This window comes from Eretmochelys imbricata, chromosome 7, assembly GCF_965152235.1.
Source record: "Eretmochelys imbricata isolate rEreImb1 chromosome 7, rEreImb1.hap1, whole genome shotgun sequence".
In the NCBI taxonomy this organism is placed as follows: Eukaryota; Metazoa; Chordata; order Testudines; family Cheloniidae; genus Eretmochelys; species Eretmochelys imbricata.
In genome coordinates this window covers 95200512-95214023 of record NC_135578.1, presented here as the reverse complement: position 1 = coordinate 95214023, position 13512 = coordinate 95200512, and the positions used below count along the sequence as shown (strand labels likewise).

Below are 13512 nucleotides of genomic sequence, written 5' to 3'. Positions count from 1 at the left end.
TCAGAAACTCCCCCTCCTACATTATTTCAGGATAACTATGTGAAGAAGTAGACAACCCACCTGTTGTACATGATCAAGAACAATTGCAATGCCATGAATTTTGACAGAAATGGTGACATCTTCCTAAAAATGCTCTAGGTATTCTATACTAATTGAAAAGGAGTACTTGTGGCACCTTAGAGACTAACAAATTTATTTGAGCATAAGCTTTTGTGAGCTACAGCTCACTTCATCCAATGAAGTGAGCTGTAGCTCATGAAAGCTTATGCTCAAATAAATGTTGGTCTCTAAGGTGCCACAAGTACTCCTTTTCTTTTAGTGAATACAGACTAACACGGCTGCTACTCTGAAACGTATACTAATTGAGCACATGTTGGCTTTCACTTTAACCTTGTCTGTAGCTTTGATTGTACCTGTGTGGTCCAGAACAGTATTTTTATTTGTGTACAACTCTTGCCAACTACCACTAACATATAGCTGAATTCTGAATTATTCGAGTTGTAAGATTCCTCAAACCAGATTTATTAAATGCAGACAATGTTTCTGCATATGAATTTTTGATTTAACCATGTATTTAATTTCTAAAGAAATAATGCATGAAGGCAGCACATAATGTTACTCGTAACAAGTAACCTGTACTATACTGCTGTCTTTACAATTTTGCCTTTGCAAGTTGAAAACATTATTACAATATTTCCTGTATTCACTTTAAGAATATTTTGAGAATATTTCAAATACTAGAACAGTTACATGCACAGGCATTTGTTAATATTTTAGTCCACTGTATTTTTCATGTGTTTACAATATAATAAAGTAGGATTAAACTGAGAATACATCAGGTTATGTGTCAATGGACAACTAAGACTTCATACTGCACTGTCTGAAAAGAGAAGCTGCAATTTTGGGGTTGCATGGTCATTCTTTCAAGTGAATTAAAATTAAATATTGTCACAGCTATGATTGTATAAAAGGTGTCTAGCTGATGTAGAAAACCCGGAATTGCATAACATTGGGTTTAATTATGTTGCTACATAAATTCCTCCACTACACCACAGAGCCTCTGGCTGAGTTTCTCATGTTCCTCACTGTGGTTGGTGGTGGAGATACCAAGGATGATAGTGGTCAGTGACTTTAAGGTGCATGCCAATGCTCCTTCTGGACTGATTTGGGAGGTCAAGGCTATAATAGCAACCATAGGGCTATCCTGCGTGATTTCCGGCTCTTTACATAAATAGTGAAATCCTGGTCCCATTGCTGTTACCACTCTGGATCTAGTGTTTGGAATAGCTTTGAAGAATATGGAGATTATAACTACATAATATGGTTATGGACTGATCACTTCCAGCCTAAGGCTTTGACACTCTCATGTAGTTGGGGTAAAAGATCTGTTTAATAGTCCACTTCTGGTGAAACTGGGTAGGTTCCAGAAGGATTTGAGGGAATGGTATCTATGGGTCCAAATGACCACTCTCTGAATTGTCTGGAGGGATATTAAGAACATATTTTGTCCATAGTGATACTGTGGCTCCCAAATACTTTCTTCACTCTCACAGTTCATCATGGCTTACAGGTGATTTGTGATGGATGCCATGAAAAGGAAAAAACAGTCAAAGATCTGATGGCAGAGGTCACTCTGAATGACACCACTGGAGACACCAAGATTGCCTTTAAACTTATTCTGTTGATCATGTAGTTACCCAGGAAAGGATTTCCTCTTTCCTGATGGATGATTTAAGTGTTAGGGAAGCTTTGGAAGAAGAAAGGGAGTGGTAACCTCTACTATCTTCTTAAGGAGTCCTGTAAGCTAAAGATATTTCATTAGTATGGATTGGATCACTTCGAGTTGGAAACCTCATCCACAGCAGAATAAAGTTTACTAGTGGCAAATCTGAGTTTGTTGATGTCCTAAGGCTCTTCAGTGTGTTGCTTACAGAACTGCCAAATCCATCTAAAATATGTTTAAATTTAGAGAATGTGCAAACAGTTTGGTCAACTCAAATGTTCACTGAGCAGATTGCCTCAAAGCTACCCTAAAGCTGATTTGTCCTTGACAAAATGAGAAACAGCAGATAAAACAGTTGTCCTCCCTGTAACTGCACTGGGAGAAAGTAAGCAGAAACCAACGTAATTGAACTTGAGCATCTGGGTACAGGTTACATCTTCCTGATTTATACCTAATCCTTTAGACTGAAAAGGCATAAAGAAATGTGTATGTCCAATGTATAATGTAACGGACAAGAAATTGTGTAATGCTGAGACTTGAGTAGAATAAGGAACCTCCGCTGATTATCTTGACTGAAAACTTAATGAAAGTAGATGTCCTTCCTTAACTGTAGCACCTTAGAGACTAACCAATTTATTTGAGCATAAGCTTTCGTGAGCTACAGCTCACTTCATCGGATGCATACTGTGGAATACTGCAGTTTCCACAGTATGCATCCGATGAAGTGAGCTGTAGCTCACGAAAGCTTATGCTCAAATTGGTTAGTCTCTAAGGTGCCACAAGTACTCCTTTTCTTTTTGTGAATACAGACTAACACGGCTGTTACTCTGAAGCCTTCCTTAACTGTATCAGTCCAAAAAATCTAATACTATTGTATTCCTACACCTTTCCAGAGCAGAAAGAAAATCTTTTATGGTGTACAAACAGCAATTAGAATGACACTGCACATTCTACAGTATATTAATAATTTAACCTGAATTTGAACCTATGTCTTCAGGGAAGACCGTCTCATGCACTAATTCAGTGCAACACTTACAGGTCCCACTAAAAAGTGCTTTTGTCAACTACACAAAGTACCAAACAGAGCTTCCTTTTTATCAGACCTTATCAAGGAATTTACTTTGAGACCCAATGAATGGTTCAGTTCAATCACAAATGTTTTCAAGATATTTAAATAGATTGGAAAGTGTATATTTCATATTTTCTCTCTCTCTCGTACAAAATAAATTAGAATATACATAGTTTCATTTATCAGAAACCACCACCAATGTAACATTATTGTGATTACAGGACCCTCCTAGCAGTTCCATTTCTAAAAGGCCATGGGCAAGATTACCACAAAAGCAGTAGCTATATCAACATTATACAATGCTGTGACTCCATTAATGAAAGTATTTTTTGGCACAACTATTCCATCGTATTTGTGGCCAAAAATTCAGAAATATCTGACTTTTTAAAGAAGCCCTCAAGATATTTCTTTCTTACGCAGCAAATACTTATCACAGTCCCAGGCCATGTAAGTGCACCTTTTTTTTTTTTTAAAGGTCTGTTGAAGTACATCAAAAACTTAAGTGAAGCTGAAGGACCCCTTAAATCCAGATGATACAGACCCAATAGATTTGTTCACTAGGTTTATACCATTTTATCTGAGCTCCTTGCTTCTTTAGGCACAGGGCCTAAACTGAATATGTCAAAAGAGAATCACTTTAAGCTAAGAAACAAATTTCTGGCAGAAAGCCAAAATACTTATATTAACATAGATTAAAAATATTAATGTCTTGATTTCACATGCTTTTTAAAAATAACCTGTTTGCTCAGCATTGGTAAGACTGTTTCTAAGAGTACATCCATTCCTCTGGTAATGGTGATGAGGATGGGGAGGTGTACTTTTTGGATGTGGATCACATAGGTAAAAGTACTGATACTGTAGGTTTTTACAAACAAAGATCACCAAAGAGGCTGTTGCAGCCTCTCTCAAACAATATTTTCTTTAATGCTTTCTCCTGCATTGAAAAGAATGCTGCCAAATGATTTAGCTCCTTAGAGGGTTCCCTGATAGCCTTTCAGGAGCTATATCACCAGGCTTATAAAGGTCTTATTAAGAAGGTATTTAACAGCTTCATAATTTAGATTTCATAGAAATGTTTCTGTCGTGGGGTTCTCTCACTGTTAGGATACCTCCTCCTGGCTGCTCAAAGGATTAGCTCTCTCCAGATCTGACACCCACTTCCATTGTTTGCTCTCGCTACATCCCCTCTCGCTCTTTGGGACTCAGTGCACTCCCTCTTCATGACTTGGCCTTCCAGCCAGGTCACTGTCTGCTGTCTGTTTCTCCCCTTCTGGGGGCATCAAAGTCCAACTGGATCAGCTGTGATAATGCTTCTCCTGACAGTTTTCCAATCCAAGGCCAGGTCCTATGCCACTTTTCCAGCAGCTGGTAGAGGAACCTGGGCCTACCCACTATTCCAGGTTCCAGTCCAGGGACCCTATGTCTAGCAAATATGGTCTGTTAGCTCCCAGACCCTGTTGCTAATTCCCTGGACTCCTTCCTACCTCTCTGCTCTATCTTCTGTCACCTCATCACTCTTCAAGCCCAAACTCCCTCCTCTCAGGGAATAACTGCAGTGACTTAACGCTGCAGCTCCAGACACTTCTCCCTTCTTCCAGGGAGTGACTGCGGACTACTACTGTTGCAGCCCCCTTCTGTTCTCCGCTTGCTGGCTTTGTACTGGCCAGCCTACACTTGCTCAGCTGAGCTTCCCCTTCTATTAGGGCCCCTAATTCTCCCCCAAGTGCAGCCTGTTTGGTTAATTAGCCCCCTCCCAGCTACCTGAACCTTTTCTGGTGATTTGTGGAGTGAACATATCACAGAAATGTAGGGTTGGAAGGGACCTGAGGAGTCATCAAGTCCAGCCCCATGTGCTGAGGCAGGATCAAATAAAGCTTGACCATCCCTGTCAGGTGTTTGTCCAACCTGTTCTTAAAATCCCTCAGTGATGGGGATTTCACTGCCTCCTTTGGCAGTCTATTCCAGAACTTAACTGTCCTTATAGTTTAGAAAGTTTTTCCTAATACCTAAACTAAATCTCCCTTGCTGCAGATTAAGCTCATTACTACTTGTCCTACCTTCAGTGGACACGGAGAACAATTGATCACAGTCCTCTTAACAGCCCTTAACATAGTTGAAGACCATTATCAGGTCTTCCCTTAATCTTCTTTTCTCACGAATAAGCACAACCAGTTGTTTGTTTAACTTTTCCTCATCGGTCATATTTTCTAAACCTTTTATCATTTTTGTTGCCCCTCTCTGCACTGTCTCCACTTTATCCACATGTTTCCTAAAAGCGTGGCATGCAGAACTGGACATATTACTCCAGGTGAGGCCTCACCAGTGCCAAGTAGAGCAGGACAATAACCTTCTGTGTTTTATATCAGACACTTGTGTTAATACAACCAAAATATTACCCTTTTTTCACAACTGTATCACATTGTTGACTCATTCAATTTGTGATCTACTACGATCCCCAGATCCTTTTCAGCAGTACTACTACCATCTACTCAATTATTGTCCATTTTGTATTAGGGCATTTAATTTTTATTTCCTAAGTCTAGGACTTTGCACTTGTCTTTACTGAATTTGATTTTGTTGACTTCAGACCAATTCTCTAATTTGACAAGGATGTTTTAAAATTTAATCTTGTCCCCCAAAGTGCTTCCAACCCCTCCCAGCTTGATGTCATCCACAACTTTTATAAGCATACTTTCCACTCCATTATCCAAGTCATTAAGGAAAATATTGAATTGTACCAGACCCAAGATAGCTCCCTGCAGGACTCCACTACATGTACCCTTCCAGTTTGACATTGAACCATTGATAACTGCTCTTTGAGCATGGTCTTTCAACCAGTTGTGCACCCACTTTATAGAACTTCCATCTAGACCATATTCCTAGTTTGCTTATGAGAATGACCTGTGGGACTGTCAGAAGTCTTCCTAAAATCAAGATCTATCATGTCTATAGTTCGCCCCCATCCACTAATCCTATTGAAGAAGGAAATTAGATTGGTTTGGTATGATTAGTTCTTGACAAATCCATATTGGCTATTACTTATAACCTATTATACTCTAGGTACATAAGAACCGCCATACTGGGTCAGACCAATGGTCCATCTAGCCCAGTATCCTGTCTTCTGACAGTGGCCAATGCCAGGTGCTTCAGAGTGATCCATCCCCTGTCACCCATTCCCAGCTTCTGGCAAACAGAGGCCAGGGACTCTTCAGAGCATAGTTTTGCATTCCTGCCCATCCTGGCTAATAGCCATTGATGGACCTATCCTCCATGAACTTATCTAGTTCTTTTTTGAACCCTATTATACTTTTCACCTTCACACCATCCTCTGGCAAAGAGTTCCATGGGTTGGTACTGTGCATTGTGTGAAGAAATACTTCCTTTTGTTTGTTTTTAAACTTGCTACCTATTAATTTCATTTGGTGACCCCTAAATCTTGTGGTATGAGAAGGAGTAAATAACACTTCCTTATTTACTTTCTCCACACATGTCATGATTTTATAGACCTTTATCATATTCTCCCCTTAGTCCAAGCTGAAAATTCCCAATCTTGTTAACCTTGCCTCATATGGAAGCTATTCCATACTCCTAATTTTTCTTGCCCTTTTCTGTACCTTCCTTCTTATCCCATGATAGCTTACTTTACTTAAGAGCCTTTGAGGGATCTTATCAAAGGTTTTCTGAAAAATCTAAGTACACTATATGCACTGGATCATCCTTGTCCACATGCTTGTTGACTCCCTCAAAGAATTCTAGTAGATTAGTGAGGCATGATTTCCCTTTACAAAAACCATATTGACTCTTCTCCAACAAATTGTGTTCATCTGTGTATCTGATAATTCTGTAGTTTCAACCAATTTGCCTGGTACTGAAGTTAGGCTTACTGGCCTGCAGTTGCTTACAAATTGGTTGTTTAATAATTGGTTCCAGTATCTTTCCAGATATTGAAGGTAGGCTGACAGGTCTGTAATTCTCTGGGACTTCTTTGTTTCCCTTTTTAAAGATAGGTTGTGCATATGTCCTTCTCCAGTCCTTTGGGATCTCACCCATCCTTCATGAATCCTTGAAGAGAATTGCAAACAGTTCCAAGATTGCTTCCTCTAATTCCTTAAATAGCTTGGGATGTATTTTGTCAGGCCCTGCAGACTCTAATACATCTAACTCATCTAAATATTCTTTAACATGTTTTCTCTCTATTTTGGCTTGCATTCCTTCCCCCTTGTTGTTAATATTTTTTGCTGCTTATCTGATCACAATTAATCTTTTTCATGAAAACTGGAGCAAAATAGGCATTAAATACCTCAGCCTTCCTGATGTCATCTGTTGTTAGCTCATCTTCCCTACTAAGCAGAGGAGCTACACTTTCCTTTGTCTTTCCCTTGTTCCTAATGTATTTAAAGAATCTTCTTATTGCCTTTTATGTCCTTGGGTAGATGAACTTATTTTGGGTTTTAGCTTTTCTGATTTTGTCTCTGCATACTTGTGCTAGTCTTTTGTACTCCTCCTTGGCAATTCATCCATGTTTCCCCTTTTTGTAGGATTGCTTTTTGATTAGCAGCTAATTAAAGAGCTGCTGAGGAAGCCATATTGGCCTCTTACGATTCTTCCTATCTTCCCTTCTCATTAGGATAGTCTGCAGTTGTGGCTTTAATATTCTAATGCCAGCGCTCCCAAACTCCTTTATCCCTTAGATTTTTCATCCCATGGGACCTTACCTAAATGTGTTCAAAATCTGCTTTCTCCCCCCCACCTCCTAGCATTTATATTCCTATCTGTACTTATAACTCCTTTTAGCACAAAGTTGAGCATCTCACAATCTTTAATGTATTTAACATAGTAACACCCTTGTGAGGTATGGAACTGCTGTTATTCTCATGGGCTTTGAGGCTGAGAAAGAATAAGTGGCTTATCCAAGTCTGTAGCAGAGAAGGCAGGGTCTTCCAGCTCTCATGCTGGCCCCCTAACCATTGAACCATCCTTCTCAAACTTCTGAGGCCTTTAGTCCATTTTTACTCAGTCCACATTCAGGCAAACTCCAGTCAATGGATATTTGACTGTATAATGTCTGAGTAAAAACGGAATAAGGATTTGGACCCTAATGCAAATGGGGTGGGGGGAGGAATAGGAACTATTCTTTAAAAATTACAATATAATATTCCTTTACTAAGCACTATATGCTTAAGTCTATGCAATCTGGCATTAAAATATCAGTCTCAAAACAAAAGGCCAGAATAGTAACACTTGTACAGACCTTTAGAAGCAATAAGCTGAATGATTTTTTACACAATGACAACCACTTATATCATGATGGGAGGAAGTAAGCCTGAATTCTTCTCAGCTGTATATGCCTGTTTTTTACAGTGAGTGATAGGAATGAGCGTAACAGAGACATCTACAGACTAAACTAGTAAAGCTGTCTTGTAGCTCCGCTAGTGGAGTCTTGCTTTCTAAAATTTGATTCTTAATATCTTCCCTTTCTGGGCTAATTTCTTTGCAGTCTTCTAATGGAGCCTTCCTCTGGGTTTAGGAGCCTGGAGTTATGTTTTAGTCTCTGCTTTGGTATAAGTATCTGGAACTAATTCCATGCTCTGAGCTAGTGTGAGAAGAGCACATGTTGGTAGTATTGTAGTAGACAGATGGAAAAGCATTCTGATTCTATGGATACGCTGTACAGCATCTGCATTTACAATGTACAAAGCACCCATCTACTGTGTGAAGAGCAGTAATGTTCAGAAACCAAGGTGTCTTCATTCAAGAACTACATAACTGAATTATACAATAACAAAGTCACTTGCTTAACCCAGATACCAGATCTTTAGGTCTGATTTTGTTTGTGTGTGTGTGTGTTTAATGTTCAGAATGTGACTTCATAGTGGGCTGAATCCAATATCAAAAATCCAATTTCACTTTTCCTACATATTTTGTGTCTACTGGACTTTTTTAGATTTTTACAATAATTAAAAGGGATGCCTACCCAGAGTTCCAGGTGCTTCACTGATACATTATATAAACAAAAATACAATTAAACGGCCATCATAACTGAGTCCCCTACAAAACACAAAAACTCCCTTTGCCCATGCACACCTAACCCTCATATAACCCCACCCTCAAAACGTACTGCACAGAACGAATGACAACTGAAGTTTTATCTTGAGTCACTTAGTCATTTCATCAGCTAAACCAAATCAATGAAAATCCAAGATGCTGCAGTATGTGATGTTAGTGATTCACCACGTGACAACTTTCTCTGAGTCTTTGTTGAACAAGTGTTCCAACATGGTGTTAGGGGACATTGTGCTGCTGGAACTTTTTGTTTGAGACCTAAATCTGAGTTCCTTGTGTTCATTAAAAATCTCATTTTTTATTAATAGTCTTGCGTTAATAATAGCACTAACACCTATACCGCCAATAGTAGCATCTCATTACTTGAGATATCTCATCTCATTTTATATATGAGATACACTGTTACTAACAGAAGTCTCTTAATAAGGAGCAGTGGGATTTTTAATGACTACAGAAGTTATAAGGAACTCAGTTATAGGTCTCACTTAAAAGATGTGTGACAAGATACACCCACCCAGCTTATATACTGCTCTATTCTTAGCAGGTATTCAAGACACGCACACTATTAACTAAATCAATCTAACAATATCATTTTACAGCAACTTGTCTTCCCTGTCCCCACCCCAATATCACATGATGTTTTAACTTAGTCAAATTCTGAGATGAGTTGCATACTTTCAACTCCCACTGCAACTAATGAGAACTAAGAGTGCCTAGTTCCTCTCAGTATTTGGCCCTTAGATTTCAGGATAATAGGGCAAGAAAATTTTTATACCTGTGTCGAACATTTAATCAGAGCTATATTATTCATGATCATTTTATTATTTTAATGTTATGCTAATTCAGGTATGCTGCACCACAAACCCAAGTCCTTCCTGTAACACATTCTATCATCTTTATATGGTGCTATCAGCTTCCTCAACACTTCTCTGTCTAGCATGGAGCTGCTCGGCAATCAGTAGATAGACGACAAAATGCATTCCTATGGACAGCATGTGTAGAAGCATGATTTACTCATTCTTTAAGTACAGTTGTTCCATTTCTAAATTTACCCTTTTATTTCAGCACTGCAATTTGTGTTTCACTCTCACCCGGAAAAGTGTGTCCTAACAGAAAAGAATTTTTAACTTCTCCCACGTGGCTTAGATTTTGCTCAGGCTGACCTGTACCATAAGCGTGTGGTATATCATGGCACTATCTCTTTAAAATTAGTCATGCATAATCATCAGGGGCTTCCCATTGCAAGGGAATGTACATGATGCAGACACATAGGGTCTGCACAGAGTCTGTAGTAGCCATCTTGTCATGTAACTAATGAAGAGGGTTGTGGTTTAAATATAGCCCTGATCTCACTCTGGGTTCCTAAAGTACAAAGCCTGCAGCATACTCACAAGGAAGATACTCTCAGCTGACTGACCTATGTTAGACAGCACAGCAGGGAAGTGGCTTCTATTGTTTCAGCTATCACCACACACAGGTGGATTTAATTGTTCCTTCATTTAGCCTGAATGAATGGTGCTTAGTATACCCATAGACTTTACCCAGGTCTGTGATTGATGGCAGCCAACATAACAAAATGCACACTGTTAGGATGTGCAAACGGGTTCCAGTAAAATAAGCTGAAATGAGTTGGAGTTGAATATTAGCTCAAATCTCAAACCTTTTATGATGTTTGAAAAATGATGCTAAACTGATTTTCACATGTCTCCACCTCCTATTTTTGGCCAGGACAAATACTGAAATACCTGATTACATGGCATTTGCAAAGTAGGTCGAACCAAGAAATACCAGAAATCTAACAAAAAAGGCAGCTCATTAAATATCCCCAGCCTTAGGTCAGTCAGATGCTTATATCCCCCTGTTGAACCTCCAAACAATGTAATTGCTCATTACTAAAGGATTCCAGTGATTTTTGTTAGATATCTTGTAATCTCCTCTCCATGTTTACTTGTGATGAACAGGGCTTGCCATTTCATAGACCCTTGGCCTCTACACTGTGATAAAACACTTGCAGCACAGAATCTCAGAGCCCACATGAGCTGACTCCAGCAGAGGGGTTGGGCTTTAGGGTTAAAAATAGCAGTGTAGATGTTCCAACTAGGGCTGGAGCCCAGTTTCAGAGACCCTGTGGAGGGGAAGGGTCTCAGAGTCCAGGCTCCAGCCTGAGCCTGATCATCTACACTTCTAGCCTCACAGCTTCAGCCCAGGTCTGCTGCCCTGAGTCAGCCAGAGCGGTCTCTCAGGTCTTTCACTGCAATGTAGACATACCCTAATTTCCCCACCACCGCAACTGCACACCACACACACACCTGGAGCAAGATACTTATCTGCTTCTTATCTCCAACACTATATATCTAAGATACATAGCTACACAGTAAGAGGAATCAGTGCACTATGGGGTGAATATGTTATTCAGAACTTTCAGACCTCACGCAATCATGTGTTTGTGGTATGTTTGTAATATACTGGATGTATTTTGGGAGAATCCCTGGCACAAAGCCAGATGACTAATAAAGCCTGTCTACCTTTTTAAAATGTGCTAAATCTATACATACAGAACAAAGAAACCCAAACAAATAAGGAGTCACAAACTGAAATTGTCCTGTAAGAGGTCTTGAGCTAATGGTTCTTATTTCTTACTACAACCCAGTGCAATACGTTTGACCACTACCACTTCATACAGATAAAAGAGAGAGTTTGGGGAAAACTCACTGTTATACAGCCATCATGGTATCTCAGTAACCAAAATATATATGCGCTAAATACATTTATGTCAACCCAATTTAAAAATGAACAGTGTTCAAAGATCCTACAATCTATCATTTATTCCCTGTAGTTTGGTAGGCTACTGTTGTGGGGAGGGGGAATTTTGTGCTCCTGAGTCCTTTAGGCATTGTTGATAGGATCACTCTCAAGACTTCACCACATACTTTTCTGTATAATTCACCTGTACATCTTTATATAACCATTTAAAAATGTAAAGTCTAATGACCATTACAAAAGCACAAAGGAGCCTCGTAAAGAATGAACAGTGCAACAGGCCTACATCTGAATCTGTGAGACTCACACATTGCAAACATCTATGTTACCAAAAAGCCCCAAGCATACATCACATCAGAAGAAACAGTGATTGTTACAACTGTGACAGTTTTATATCCATAATTCTGCCCTAGCAAGGTGCTTGTGTAAATAATAAAGCTTACCAGGAACACAAGGTACATGACTAATTTGCATCAAACTGAGCAGATTGCAGTCACAATCATCTTAAAAATGGAAGTGCAGCATGCAGATACTAGAGATCGCAGAATGTAATACTCAATCTTGTTGCAGCATTCTAATCATGGTTCGCATATGGGCAACAAGTCACACTTTGGCCACCTCTCCATTATATACAATATATCTACGTACTATGTAGCGTATATTTTTACTATTAGCATTACAGATGTAGGGCATAATTATAAAAGGGATCAGGAGATGGCACAAAGGTGATGGTGATGGCACCAGTAACTTGTGAGCTATTTTAGGCCCTCATCCTGTAACTGATAACATACAGGTGGATGTGTGGAGCCCTATGAGGACTCCCAAGGTGCCTTGTATGAGTGCAACAGACCACCTACATGCTCTCAGTTGCATGATTCTGGCTCCTATGATTAACAAAATTTAATTTCTCTCCTTCTCCTCTCTTTGCATGGCAGCTTTACCTGTAGTTGTAAAGAAAAGAGATTTGAGAGAAGTGCAGAGCATGTTTTAAGTCCAAGAAGAGCATTTTAATTACCATTTTTCTGGCAGGTACTCTTACACTGCTAGCCAGTCAGAAAGAAAGATTTGAAAAACAGACAAATAACACAGTAGATTTAAATTTCTGGTGCTAGTGAATATTCACTTGTATAATTAAACTTAGTTTTATAACAATGCTGTAAGGAACAGCATCTATTAGTGGACTGAGCTTGGGGCTAGAAGCCAGGAACTTCTGCACTGTAGTCCTAATACTACCACTAACTTGCTGTGTGGCTTTAGGAAAGTCACTTAACTAACTTGTACTTCCATCTGCCAGAACTTCAAATTGAGAATAAACCTATTTTAAAGGAGGGTTGTGCAGATTAATTATGTAAGCCTAGGATAATATTTTATTTGGGATTTGGATTTTTGTTTTTTCTAGAGTGGTTTGTTTGATATAGCAGTTTGTAGCTCTACGTACATTAAGTACTAAGTGTTAGTGCTTGGGAAGAGATCTGGGTGAGGTACTGGCTCCCCTAAAGCCAATGGGACTTTGACTTTAGTAGGACCAGGATTTCACCCAAGTTTGTGATGTTAGAGAGAATATTCAGGTACTAATTTTGATTTACTAGGGTGGTGAGATTTGTTTTCCGTTGATTTCACATATGTTCTCCCTACATTCAAAAGCTTAGAGGAAAATAACCAGACAGGTAGGAAATTCCAAGATCACCTAGCTACCCAAAAATTACTGTTCTCTCAGGTCAACAAGCACACCATGTCTACCTCTGCAGATACTGGGCTCTTTCTTGCCACCTTTTCTTCTCCCCAACCAAGTTTATAAGATGAGTATCAACAAGGAAAACTCATTGCCTTCAATCACACATTAAAGGCCTTTTTTAAAGCGTAAAACTTCTATTATTGTACCATTTTCAGGTATGGG

At 39.2% G+C, this 13512-nt stretch overlaps 1 protein-coding gene across 1 annotated transcript in view; it reads right to left on the bottom strand.

The window, feature by feature from the left end:
- The window catches only part of DNTT (DNA nucleotidylexotransferase), a 153149-nt gene that overhangs the window by 75804 nt on the left and 63833 nt on the right, over window positions 1-13512 (bottom strand). The gene's annotated exons all lie outside the window — the stretch shown is intronic.